Here is a 12,061-nt window from a genome sequence, read left to right as displayed (position 1 = left end):
TACTTTGGCCACCTCATGCGAAGAGTTGACTCACTGGAAAAAGACTCTGATGCTGGGAGGGATTGGGGGCAGGAGGAGAAGGGGACGACAGAGAATGAGATGGCTGGATGGCATCACCGACTTGATGGACATGAGTTTGAGTGAACTCCAGGAGTCGGTGATGGACAGGGAGGCCTGGCGTGCTGTGATTCATGGGGTCGCAAAGAGTCGGACACGACTGAACTGAACTGAACTGAGGGGAGAAAAGTGGCTTTAGAGAAGATCAAAAGAGACGGAAGAGACCATTTCTGGCAAAGCATCAAGTGCAAACAGCCTGAGGCAGGAAAGCTCTTGACATTCTAGGGAATGAGAAGGTTAGGATGACCAAGTACAGCTGCAGAGGGGAACAAGAGGTAGGCGGGGGCTAGAACACATGGGGCCTTGCAAGCCATGGTAAGGAGCAGTGAGCAGCCACTGAAGGGCTTTCAGCACAGCAAGTTATCAGATGGGCTGTGATCACGCACACATGCAGGTGAAGCAAGAAAAGGACAATGCTCACACATTTACGGGTCAAGTGGATGAAGAAAAGCCCAAGAAGGAGCAGCCAGTGAGGTGAGGGACAGAGAATGGTGTTGGAAGCCAAGGGGGAAATTTCAAGGACACAGAAGTGGTTCATAGTGTCAAATGCTACAAGGAAGTATACTAAAGATGAAAAAAAAAAAAAAAAACCAAAGTATTTAACAACAAAGAGTAATTATTGACCTTGAAAGGAAGGTTTTAGGGAATGGTGTCAAACTCCCCTAAGCTGAGGGGAAAAACTGGAGATGGAGAACTAGAAGCTGGGAATGCAGAGACCCAGAGTCACAGCCTGGGATGTAAAGGGAAGGACACTGACGGGGAGGGAGCTAGGAGGATGCAAGACTACGTGTCTCTCAGCCATGTTTACAGATGTATGAACTCCTGCCTGGAGTTCTCTATTCTCTCTGTGAACCAGGCATTGAGGTCGTTTTCAGGGAGAGTGTTAGAGGCAGCAGGGGAAGGGCCTGAGGGGCAGGATAAAGATTTGAAATAGTAAGTAATACTTCTGTGGAGAAGGGGAAGAGAGCTGACTGGAGACATGAGGATAATGAGCTCTCTGAGGGCCCAGACGAATTCCAAGAACATGTCTGTGTGGAAGCACCATTCTCCACCATGGGTGAGACTCCACAGCTGCTCAGAGGTTGAGTGCAGGGGCGGACTTCAGACAGGATCCTGAAGGCGGGTTTCACAGCTGGTGGGTTGGAAGGATGAGGGGGCAAAGGAGCTGAGATACACAAGTGTGGCTGCCTTGCATCTCCAGCTGAACCTATCCAAACAGAGCTCCTGATCTCCAACCCCAGACGCATGTCTCTCCCCCAGCTCACTGGGGGCTGTTCCTTCCTCATCCCGGGAGACGGTAAAACTGCACTCAATCACACCGTGAAGAGCCGGCATCCTCCTGGAGGTCCCCTCCCCTCACCTTTCCTTCCAATCCAATCCAACTCTATCTCTTATTAGCTCATATCCACCCAACTCTCTCATCCACACTGTCTCTTATCAGGACCATTTCAGCCCCTACCATGCAGTTAGCATCCCAGGCACAGGATTGTGACCTGACAAGTAGGGCAGACAAGATGATTTAGACTTAAAAATAATGGGAACGGCTTCAAAAATAAAAGCTCAATACCAACCTAATAATTGTCATCTTCAGTTCAGTTCAGTTCAGTCGCTCAGTCGTGTCCGACTCTCCGCGACCCCATGAATCACAGCACGCCAGGCCTCCCTGTCCATCACCAACTCCCGGAGTTCACTCAAACTCATGTCCACAGAGTCGGTGATGCCATCCAGCCATCTCATTCTCCGTCGTCCCCTTCTCCTCCCGCCCCCAACCTTTCCCAGCATCAGAGTCTTTTCCAGTGAGTCAACTCGCCGCATGAGGTGGCCAACGTATTGCAGTTTCAGCTTTAGCATCAGTCCTTCCAATGAACATCCAGGATTGATCTCCTCTAGAATGGACTGGATCTCCTTGCAGTCCAAGGGACTCTCAAGAGTCTTCTCCAACACCACAGTTCAAAAGCATCGATTCTTCGGCGATCAGCTTTCTTCACAGTCCAACTCTCACATCCATACATGACCACGGGAAAAACCATTGCCTTGACTAGATGGACCTTGGTTGGCAAAGTAATGTCTCTGCTTTTTAATATACTATCAAGGTTGGTCATAACTTTCCTTCCAAGGAGCAAGCGTCTTTTAATTTCATGGCTGCAATCAGCATCTGCAGTGATTTTGGAGCCCAAAAAAATAAAGTCTGACACTGTTTCCACTGTTTTTCCATCTATTTCCCATGAAGTGATGGGACCAGATGCCATGATCTTAGTTTTCTGAATGTTGAGCTTCAAGCCAACCTTTTCACTCTCCTCTTTCACTTAGAGTAATAAAAAATATAACACATAAACTAGTCAACTACAATTTTAATATAACTAGATAAAAATTATATTTAATATGGGATACAGACACTTTTCTCCCCATGACATAACCTAATTTTTAAACTTACTGTTATAATATGATCGTTTTTTCTATAAGTCAGTATTATTCAAAATGGAATTTTAAATAACTCCATAGTCATGTGGCATAGGAGATCTTAGTTCCCCAACCAGGGATCAAACCTGCACACCCCAGGCAGCGGAAGCATGGACTCTTAACCACTGGACTGCCCTCAACAGAATTTTATTATATAGTTATTATACTTATGTAACCACCATCCTTCAAATGTTAAACATTTTTGGTGGTTTTCAACTATTTTCTACTGAACATGCTGCATGGATATTTTTTGTACTTTTTATTTTATGATGTAAATTTTTTGACAATTTTATTTTGAAATAGCAATAGATTAGAGGAAGCTGCAAAGAAATGTACTCTCCCCAATGTTAATATCTTACAAAACCATAGTATGATATCAAAACCAAGAAGCTGACACTGGTGCAGTCCACAGAACTCATTCAGATTTCAACAGTTACACATGCGTTTGTGTGTGTGTATATTTACCACATGTGTAACCTCGCATAACCACCACCTCAGTCAAGATACTAGATGCTTTTTAAATATATTTTTCATGATATGGGTTGAGGTCACAAAAAAAAAATCAGAGTCTAGAAGCTAGAAAGACCTTAAGGTAATCCTACCAACAATCTCTTAATATCCTGCACAGCAGTCAGAGTACCTTTAAAAGATCTATCACTGTATTCAGAGCATTACAAAGAAATAGATTTTTAAGCCCATGGAGAGCCATCTCTTAAACACACACACACACACACACACAAGGATCAGTCATGCCTTAAAATCATCAATGACTTTTCATTTCTCTTAGGATAAACTCCCTTGCATCTAACAAAAAATAATAACCCCTATATATAATGTAACAAAGACAGACAATGGGAAAAAATAGATATAAACAATTGTGATGAGAGATTTTTTTCTTTTTTTAATTTTGTAATGTACTTTAAAAATTTATTTTTTAACTGAAGGATAATTGCTGTACAGAATTTGGTTGTTTTGTGATGAGAGATTTTTGAAATGAGCATATTCTCTCTCTATACACACACACACACACAGGCCACATCTTGTGGCATGTGGGATCTTAGTTCCTAGATCAGGGATCAAGGAACCTATGCCTCAGGCAGTGGAAGTGGAGTCCTAACCACTAGACCACCAGGGAATTACTAAAATATTTTAATAGTAAAATTTAGTATCTCAAACTAATAAATAAAATAGAATTCTATACCCAGGAAACAGAAACTGTATACTCTTTTCAAGTATACATGGAACATTCACAAAAACTGCCCATAGACTTAGCCATAAAGAATGTCAAAAATTCCCATAAAATCAGCATCACACAAAATATGTTATTTCACCACAATGTGATAAAATTAGAAATTACAACAAAAGGATAACTCTAAGAATTACATGTCTGGAAGCCAAATAACATACTACTAAATAATCACTGGGTTACAGAGAAAATGATAAGGAAAATTACAAAGTACATAAAATTAAATGACAATGTATATATGTAAAAAAATGAAATTGGATCTCTTTCTCATACCATACAAAAACTACCTCAAAATGGGTCAGTTCAGTTCAGTTCAGTTGCTCAGTCGTGTCCGACTCTTTGCGACCCAATGAATTGCAGCACGCCAGGCCTCCCTGTCCATCACCAACTCCCGGAGTTCACTCAAACTCACGTCCATCGAGTCGGTGATGCCATCCAGCCATCTCATTCTCTGTCGTCCCCGTCTCCTCCTGCCCCCAATCCCTCCCAGCATCAGAGTCTTTTCCAGGGAGTCAAAATGGGTCAAAGACCAAAATGTAAGAGCTAAAACTATAAAAGTCATAGAAGAAAATATACGTATAAATCTTTATGACCTTGAATTACACAATGGTTTCTTAGATGACACACTAAAAGCTCAAGCAACCAAAGAAAAAATTCTTTGCAGTTTTAAACCTAAATAAATGTTAATAAATAAGTAATCTATATGCAACTGTGGATGTGACTGGCGATGGAAGTAAAGTCTGGTGCTGTAAAGAATAATATTGCATTGGAACCTGGAATGTTAGGTCCATGAATCAAGGCAAATTGGAAGTGGTCAAACAGGAGATGGCAAGAGTGAACATGGACATTTTAGGAATCAGTGAGCTAAAATGGACTGCAATGGGCGAATTTAATTCAGATGACCATTATATCTACTACTGTGGGCAAGAATCCCTTAGAAGAAATGGAGTAGCCATCATGGTCAACAAGAGTCCAAAATGCAGTACTTGGGTGCAATCTCAAAAATGACAGAATGATCTCTGTTCATTTCCAAGGCAAACCATTCAGCGTCACAGTAATCCAAGTCTATGCTCCAACCACTAACGCCAAAGAAGCTGAAGTTGAATGGTTCTATGAAGACCTACAAGACCTTTTAAAACTAACACCAAAAAAAGATGTCCTTTTCAGCATAAGGGACTGGAATGCAAAAGTAGGAAATCAATAGATACCTGGAGTAACAGGCAAGTTTGGCCGTGGAGTACAAAACGAAGGACGGCAAAGGCTAACAGAATTTTGCCAAAAGAATGCACTGGTCATAGCAAACACCCTCTTCCAACAACACAAGAGATGACTCTACACATGGACATCACCAGATGGTCAATACCCAAATCAGATGGCAGCTGAAGATGGAGAAGCTGTATACAGTTAGCAAAAACAAGACCAGGAGCTGACTGTGGCTCAGATCATGAACTCCTTATTGCCAAATTCAGACTTAAATTGAAGAAAGTAGGGAAAACCACTAGACCATTCAGGTATGACCTGAATCAAATCCCTTACGATTATACAGCAGAAGTGACAAATAGATTCAAGAGATTAGATCTGATAGACAGAGTGCCTGAAAACTATGGACAGAGATCTGTGACACTGCACAGGAGGCAGTGACCAAAACCATCCCCAAGAAAAAGAAAGGCAAAAAGGCAAAATAGTTGTCTGAGGAGGCCTTACAAACAGCTATGAAAAGAAGAGAAGTGAAAGACAAAGGAGAAAAGGAAAGATGTACCCATCTGAATGCAGAGTTCCAAAGAGTAGCAAGGAGAGAGAGGAAAGCCTTCCACAGCGATCAATGCTAAGAAACAGAAGAAAACAAAAGAATGGGAAAGACTAGAAATCTGTTCAAGAAAATTAGAGATACCAAGGGAAGATTTCATGCAAAGATGGGCACAATCAAGGACAGAAAGTTAAGGATCTGACAGATGCAGAAGATATTAAGAAAAGGTGGCAAGAATACACAGATCTATACAAAAAATATCTCAATGACCCAGATAACCACGATGGTGTGATCACTCACCTAGGGCCAGACATCCTGGAATGTGAAATCAAGTGGGCCTTAGGAAGCATCACTACAAACAAAGCTAGTGGAGGTGAGGGAATTCCAGTGGAGCTATTTCAAATCCTAAAAGATGATGCTGCACTGAAAAGTGCTGCACTGAATATGCCAGCAAATTTGGAAATCTCAGCAGTGGCCACAGGACTTTCAATCCAATTTGGGATTTTCATTCCAATCCCAAAGAAAGGCAATGCCAAAGAATGTTCAAACTACCACACAACTGCACTCATCTCACACGCTAGCAAAGTAATGCTCAAAACTCTTGAAGCGAGGATTCAACAGTATGTGAACCAAGATCTTCCAGAAGTTCAAGCTGGATTTAGAAAAGGCAGAGGAACCAGAGATCAAATTGCAAATATCCGCTGAAACATAAAAAAATCCAAGAGAGTTCCAGAAAAGCTTCTACTTCTGCTTTATTGACTATGCCAAAGCCTTTGACTGTGTGGATCACAACAAACTGTGGAAAATTCTTTAAGAGATGGGAATACCAGACGACCTGACCTGCCTCCTCAGAAATCTGTATGCAGGTCAAGAAGCAACAGTTAGAACTGGACGTGGAACAACAGACTGGTTCCAAATCGGGAAAGGAGTACATCAAGGCTATATAGTGTCACCCCGCTTATTTAACTTATATACAGAGTACATTATGTGAAATACCAGGCTGGATGAAGCACAGCTGGAATCAAGATTGCCAGGAGAAATATCAATGACCTGAGATATACAGATGACACCACCCTTATGGCAGAAAGCGAAGAGGAACTGAAGAACTTCTTGATGAAAGTGAAAGAGGAGAGTGAAAAAGCTGGCTATGAAACTCAACATTCAAAAAACTAAGATCATGGCATCCGGTCCCGTCACTTCATCATGGCAAACAGATGGGGAAACAATGGAAACAGTGACAGACTTTATTTTCTTGAGCTCCAAAATCAATGCAGATGGTGACCGCAGCCATGAAATTAAAAGACAGTTGCTCCTTGGAAGAAAAGTTATGACCAACCTAGATAGAAAGCATATTAAAAAGCAGCTGCTGCTGCTGCTAAGTCATGTCAGTCGTATCCAACTCTGTGTGACCCTATAGACGGCAGCCCACCAGGCTCCCCCGTCCCTGGAATTCTCCAGGCAAGACCACTGGAGTGGGTTGCCATTTCCTTCTCCAGTGCATGAAAGTGAAAAGTGAAAGTGAAGTCACTCAGTCATGTCTGACTCTTCAAGACTCCATGGGCTGTAGCCTACCAGGCTCCTCCGTCCATGGGATTTCCCAGGCAAGAGTACTGGAGTGGGTTGCCATTGCCTTCTCCAATTAAAAAGCAGACATTGCTTTACTGACAAAGGTCCATCTAGTAAAAGCTATGGTTTTTCCAGTAGTCATGTATGGATGTGAGAGTTGGACTATAAAGAAAGCTGAGCGCTGAAGAATTGATGCTTTTGAACTGTGGTGCTGGAGAAGACTCTTGAGAGTCCCTTGGATTGCAAGGAGATCAAACCAGTCCATCCTAAAGGAAATCAGTCCTGAATATTCATTGGAAGGACTGATGCTGAAGCTGAAGCTCCAATACTTGGGCCACCAGATGCAAAGAACTGACTCACTGGAAAAGACCCTGATGCTGGGAAAGACTGAAGGCAGGAGGAGAAGGGGACGACAGAAGATGAGATGGTTGATGGTATCATAGACTCAATGGACATGAGTTTGAGCAAGCTCTGGCAGTTGATGATGGACAGGGAAGCCTGGCGTGCTGTAGTCCATGGGGTTGCAAAGTTAGACGTGAGTGAGTGACTGAATTGACTGAATCTGAATTTGACTTCTCAAAATTAGAATTTTTACCAGCTAACAGTAAAAAGACAAATAACGCAATTAAAAAATGAGCAAGGAATCTGAAGAGATATGTCTTCAAAGAAGATATCCAAAGGTAAATAAGAACATGAAATACGCTCAGCATCATTAATCATTAGCAAAAGGCAAATCCAAGCCACTATGAGATACCAATTTACACCCACGAGGATGACTGTTGGCTATAATCAAAAAAGACAGACCTAACCAGTATTGGTGAGAATGTGGAGAAATCAGAACCCACCATCAACTGCTAGAGTAAATGTAAAATGGTACACTTGGTTTGGAAAATAGCTTGGCAACTGCTGAAAAAGTTCAACACAGAGTTACTATACAATCTGCCATTTTCACTTCTAGGAATATCCCCAAGAGAACTGATAACATCTATTCACAAATGTTGATAACATCATTATTCATAATAGACAAAAAAGTAAAAACAATTCCAAATGTCTACTAACTGATGAATGGGTAAATAAAATATGATATACCATACAATGGAATCACTATTCAGTCCATAAAAAGGAATGAAATAATGATACATGTCGTAACACAGATGAACCCTGAAATCATCAAGCTATGTGTAAGAAGCCAGACACATAAGACCACATGTTGTATGGTTCCACTAAAATGAAATGTCCAGAAAAGGCAAATCCATAGAAACAGAAAGTAGATAATGGTTACCAAGAGCTAGAAGACTGGGGTGAGAAATGGGAAGTGATGGCTAAAGAGTACACAGTTTCTGGAGTGATGAGAATGTTCTGGAATTAGAGTGGTGGCGGTAGCACAACTTTGTGAATATACTAACTGCACACAGTAAAGGGTGAATTTTATGGTATATGAAATAAATCTCAACTTAAACATGCAAAAGACTTGAAGATATTAGATATAAGAATTTGTAGAAAGCAGTAATTACATGAAAATGTATAGTTTTAAACACATTTTTCAGGAAACAAAAGACTGAAAAAGAAGAGTTAAATGGTCAACTCAAGAACTTCAGGGAATTCCGTGCTGGGTTATAAGTTAGGATTCTGGGCTTTCACTGCCATCAGTTCAGTTCAGTTCAGTCGCTCAGTCATGTCCAACTTTCTGCAACCCCATGAATCACAGCACGCCAGGCTTCCCTGTCCATCACCAACTCCCGGAGTTCACTTAAACTCATGTCCACAGAGTCGGTGATGCCATCCAGCCATCTCATTCTCGGTCGTCCCCTTCTCCTCCCGCCCCCAACCTTTCCCAGCATCAGAGTCTTTTCCAGTGAGTCAACTCATCGCATGAGGTGGCCAAAGTATTGAAGTTTCAGCTTTAGCATCAGTCCTTCCAATGAACACAAAGGATTGATCTCCTCTAGAATGGACTGGTTGGATCTCCTTGCAGTCCAAGGGACTCTCAATTTATTGGGACTGTTGAAGGGATGTGGAGTTAGTGCAAAGGCTGAGTAGAGTCATGAGTATCCATATAGCTTGGGAGAAGGCCCGCTGGGATGACTATACATTTCTCTTTCTGCCTCATTTTCCTGGGGTAAAGTGTAAACAATTAAAATCTGCAATTTTTAATTTAATTAAGGATTTCTGCTACTCAAAAGACATGACAGAGAAAGCTAACATCTCATAGAGATAGCTATTTCCTCTTCAGTCTAAAACTGACAAAAGGACTGATATCTAGACCATACTGGGAACTCTACCAAATCAACAAGATAAAAAACCCAATTTTAAAAAAAGTAAAAAAAAAAAAAAAACCATTACAGGAAATAAGTAGGCAATTCACAGAAAAGGAAGTCAAATGACTAATGAGGTATACAAGGAATTGCCCACACCTTATGAGGAATTAAAAATGTGCAAATTAAAATAATAATGAAATACCCTTTTCACACCTTCAGAATGGCAAACATTAGAATGGTGGATATAGGAACAGCTTTTCTGGAAAGCAATCTGACAAAACATAGGGAGATGTAAACCCTTGGATCCAGTGCTTTCACTCCACTGTATACCTCAAAGAAATTCTAGCACTAGTTTGTGAGGGGAGGTACCCTGGCATAATCTGTGGAGGAGGGAGTTGGAGGCAAACAAGAGTTCATGATTGGGAATGGGCAAGTGCTGGACGTGTATCATGAAACGATAAACAGCACTGAGAAGCTGTGAACCACATGCATTTACAGTATATGGTTATATCTTAAAAACAAAAATCTGTTGATTGAAAAAGACATGCAGCACGATTATGATTCATATAAATTTAAAACCTATATAAATTTACAGACAAAACAACACACTTTACAAGGGTGCAAACTTATTCAAATGTCAGGTCCTTGCACTTACACTAACCCAGTCCCATCCCTATTGCTCTCTATCCCTTTTCGCTGATTTATTTTTCTTTATGGCACAAGAAAGTCTATTCCATGAGAGCAGGGACCTTCCTATCTTCATCACTGAGGTATTTCCAGTTCCTAAAACAGAGCCTGAGACACTAGAGATATCCAGTAAATATTTGCACATGAATACATGAAAAAATGTACAAACAGCAAACGGAGAGCAGGGCCTATGGGGAGGGGAGAGGAGGGAAAGAATGAGCAAGAGAAAGCCAATCGATCGATCAATAATAGAGCTTGCCTGGACATATAATGATGGTGTGTCATGAACGGTTCATAAAAAAGATTATAAATTATTTATCAAACTTATTACTATGGACACTGTGCTCGGCTTGATAAGCCTATCACCTGCCTGTCCAGCCTCCTCTTATTTTACTCTCATTCTGCTACTTCCTAGAATGCCCTGACCATTTCAAGGCCTTTGCACAAGCTGTTCCTCCTTCCCATAAGCTTTTTCTCTAGTTCTTCAAAAGGCTGGTTCCCTCTCATTCTTCAAGTTTCAGATCAGTGTCACTTTCTCAGAGTGGAATCCCTATCTTATCTAGTGTTTTCCTTTCCCCCAAGTTGCCTTTTCATTACCTTACCAAGCTCTGTGATAATTTTGCTTACTTCATGTCTCCACATATTGAAGGTAAGCTCCAAGACAGGGGCCTTGTCTACTTTACTGTATCCCCAGCACCTGACATAGTGTCTGGCACAGGCACTTAAATATTTGCTAAGTGAATCAATGAGTGACAAGATGGATCCTAAGGTTTTTGTAGGAAACAAAGTCCTAAAACTAGGAAGGAAATCAGGAGATGAAAGTCTTGATGAAGTCAAAGAACAGAGGTAGTGGGGACATAGAGCATGGATGGAGAACAGGCTGTGGTCAAACCCCTGAGGGTTCTGATAACAGTGTTTCAGCACTAATGTTCTGGGGTATGGGACCATGGACAAAACTCGTCCTTTAGTGTCCAATAATGTTGTGAGAGGCTGGGACCCGGGTCCCTTTGCTGTAATGCTTGCACCTGGGCAAAAGTCTCCTCAAACATTAGAATACAAAGAAACTATAAGGGACTAAAACTAACCACATACACACACAGTTAATGGCAAGTTATGAATAAGAAACAAAAAGACCAAAACGCCAACTGTTACTTTTGGGCTGTTGGAAGTAAAAGCTTGGTACTGCACATGATCCCGGCACACAGCACCAGTGAAAGGGTAGGCAGAACACTTAAGCCTCCTCTCCAAGCTGGACCAATGGATCCACCCCTGTCCTCTCTCCATTTAAGGGACCAGCTGCCTTTCCCACAGGAAATCCAGCAAGGACTCCTACAATTTGTTTTCAAGCCCTCCTGCTGCGCCACGAGTCTCAATAAAGGCTTGCCTGAATTTCTCCTCTTACCAATTTCTATTGTTTGAAATGTTCAATAACCCAGGTCACTAACATTGTTAGAATACTGTTCATAGAAAGTAGACCGGAAGCGTTTCTTTCTATTGTAAGACATTCAGTCCTCACACCCACCCAGTGAAGAACGTATTACTATTTTCATAATAAATTCTATAATTCTAATGCTTTCTACGTGGCCGGCACTGTTCTAAAACCCTTACGACTATTTACTCATTTAAATCTCGGAAAGACCCTATGAGAAAAGTACTATTGTTGCTGTTTTATTCACGCTGAACAGAAGTACTGAGCAGTTAAATCGTTTTCATTTTAAGCTGGGCCATGATTTGAACCCTAAAACTAATTCGAAAGCCTGTAACGTTCCTTCCAACCACCTATAATCAACACCAGGTTTACCAAAGAAAGGAGTAGCTAGAAGTCCTAGGTCTGCTCCACAGTACCTGCGTTAGCAAAATAACCAGTGACCCCAACATCCACGTGACTCAGTTCTTTGCCCCCACCCACCCATCACGGGCCGTCCTGATCTCGCGAGGTTTAGATTCCAGGGGGACAACAATCTACGAGATTTACACTTA

General features: G+C 41.5%; 1 protein-coding gene across 1 annotated transcript in view; it reads right to left on the bottom strand.

Annotated features, from left to right (window-relative positions):
* Positions 1–12,061, bottom strand: part of LOC129541667 (uncharacterized) — a 29,425-nt gene that overhangs the window by 17,099 nt on the left and 265 nt on the right. The window lies entirely within an intron of this gene.

This window comes from Moschus berezovskii, chromosome 4 (genome assembly GCF_049115385.1).
Source record: "Moschus berezovskii isolate FMDL1 chromosome 4, NW_MosBer_1.0, whole genome shotgun sequence".
Lineage (NCBI taxonomy): Eukaryota > Metazoa > Chordata > Mammalia > Artiodactyla > Moschidae > Moschus > Moschus berezovskii.
This window is presented reverse-complemented; position numbering and strand designations above follow the sequence as displayed.